The following is a 2,500-nucleotide window of genomic DNA, read 5'->3' as shown; positions in this document are numbered from 1 at the left end:
GGCGAGCGGCGGACAGCGAGCGAAGCGAGAGGCAGCACCGTCCCTGCTATACGAAAGCCCCATCCAGCCCTGTGCCACCCGGGGGGTTCCAGGGTGCTGAGATGGCTGACGTTTTGCTCCGCTCTCGACGGTCACCGCGCAACGCAAGAACAGGCCAAAAACTGGCCAAAACGGCCCAAAAACGGGCCAAAACTGGCCATTTTTGGCTGCGCGAGCGAGCGGCGAGCGGCGGACAGCGAGCGAAGCGAGAGGCAGCACCGTCCCTGCTATACGAAAGCCCCATCCAGCCCTGTGCCACCCGGGGGGTTCCAGGGTGCTGAGATGGCTGACATTTTGCTCCGCTCACGACGGTCGCCGCGGCACACAAGAACAGCCCAAAAACAGGCCAAAACAGCCCAAAAACGGGCCAAAACTGGCCATTTTTGGCTGCGCGAGCGAGCAGCGAGCGGCGGACAGCGAGCGAAGCGAGAGGCAGCACCGTCCCTGCTATACGAAAGCCCCATCCAGCCCTGTGCCACCCGGGGGGTTCCAGGGTGCTGAGATGGCTGACGTTTTGCTCCGCTCACGACGGTCGCCGCGGCACGCAAGAACAGGCCAAAAACTGGCCAAAACAGCCCAAAAACGGGCCAAAACTGGCCATTTTTTGCTGCGCGAGCGAGCGGAGAGCGGCGAACAGCGAGCGAAGCGCGAGGCAGCACCGTCCCTGCTATACGAAAGCCCCATCCAGCCCTGTGCCACCCGGGGGGTTCCAGGGTGCTGAGATGGCTGACATTTTGCTCCGCTCACGACGGTCACCGCGCCACACAAGAACAGCCCAAAAACAGGCCAAAACAGCCCAAAAACGGGCCAAAACTGGCCATTTTTGGCTGCGCGAGCGAGCGGCGAGCGGCGAACAGCGAGCGAAGCGAGAGGCAGCACCGTCCCTGCTATACGAAAGCCCCATCCAGCCCTGTGCCACCCGGGGGGTTCCAGGGTGCTGAGATGGCTGACGTTTTGCTCCGCTCACGACGGTCACCGCACCACGCAAGAACAGGCCAAAAACTGGCCAAAACAGCCCAAAAACGGGCCAAAACTGGCCATTTTTGGCTGCGCGAGCGAGCGGCGAGCGGCGAACAGCGAGCGAAGCGAGAGGCAGCACCGTCCCTGCTATACGAAAGCCCCATCCAGCCCTGTGCCACCCGGGGGGTTCCAGGGTGCTGAGATGGCTGACGTTTTGCTCCGCTCTCGACGGTCACCGCGCAATGCAAGAACAGGCCAAAAACTGGCCAAAACGGCCCAAAAACGGGCCAAAACTGGCCATTTTTGGCTGCGCGAGCGGCGAGCGGCGGACAGCGAGCGAAGCGAGAGGCAGCACCGTCCCTGCTATACGAAAGCCCCATCCAGCCCTGTGCCACCCGGGGGGTTCCAGGGTGCTGAGATGGCTGACGTTTTGCTCCGCTCTCGACGGTCACCGCGCAATGCAAGAACAGGCCAAAAACTGGCCAAAACGGCCCAAAAACGGGCCAAAACTGGCCATTTTTGGCTGCGCGAGCGAGCGGCGAGCGGCGGACAGCGAGCGAAGCGAGAGGCAGCACCGTCCCTGCTATACGAAAGCCCCATCCAGCCCTGTGCCACCCGGGGGGTTCCAGGGTGCTGAGATGGCTGACGTTTTGCTCCGCTCTCGACGGTCACCGCGCAATGCAAGAACAGGCCAAAAACTGGCCAAAACGGCCCAAAAACGGGCCAAAACTGGCCATTTTTGGCTGCACGAGCGAGCGGCGAGCGGCGGACAGCGAGCGAAGCGAGAGGCAGCACCGTCCCTGCTATACGAAAGCCCCATCCAGCCCTGTGCCACCCGGGGGGTTCCAGGGTGCTGAGATGGCTGACGTTTTGCTCCGCTCTCGACGGTCACCGCGCAATGCAAGAACAGGCCAAAAACTGGCCAAAACGGCCCAAAAACGGGCCAAAACTGGCCATTTTTGGCTGCACGAGCGAGCGGCGAGCGGCGGACAGCGAGCGAAGCGAGAGGCAGCACCGTCCCTGCTATACGAAAGCCCCATCCAGCCCTGTGCCACCCGGGGGGTTCCAGGGTGCTGAGATGGCTGACGTTTTGCTCCGCTCTCGACGGTCACCGCGCAATGCAAGAACAGGCCAAAAACTGGCCAAAACGGCCCAAAAACGGGCCAAAACTGGCCATTTTTGGCTGCACGAGCGAGCGGCGAGCGGCGGACAGCGAGCGAAGCGAGAGGCAGCACCGTCCCTGCTATACGAAAGCCCCATCCAGCCCTGTGCCACCCGGGGGGTTCCAGGGTGCTGAGATGGCTGACGTTTTGCTCCGCTCTCGACGGTCACCGCGCAATGCAAGAACAGGCCAAAAACTGGCCAAAACGGCCCAAAAACGGGCCAAAACTGGCCATTTTTGGCTGCACGAGCGAGCGGCGAGCGGCGGACAGCGAGCGAAGCGAGAGGCAGCACCGTCCCTGCTATACGAAAGCCCCATCCAGCCCTGTGCCACCCGGGG

Source organism: Musa acuminata, unplaced genomic scaffold, assembly GCF_036884655.1.
Source record: "Musa acuminata AAA Group cultivar baxijiao unplaced genomic scaffold, Cavendish_Baxijiao_AAA HiC_scaffold_1126, whole genome shotgun sequence".
NCBI classification, from domain to species: Eukaryota; Viridiplantae; Streptophyta; class Magnoliopsida; order Zingiberales; family Musaceae; genus Musa; species Musa acuminata.
Note: the sequence above shows the minus strand (reverse complement) of the source record.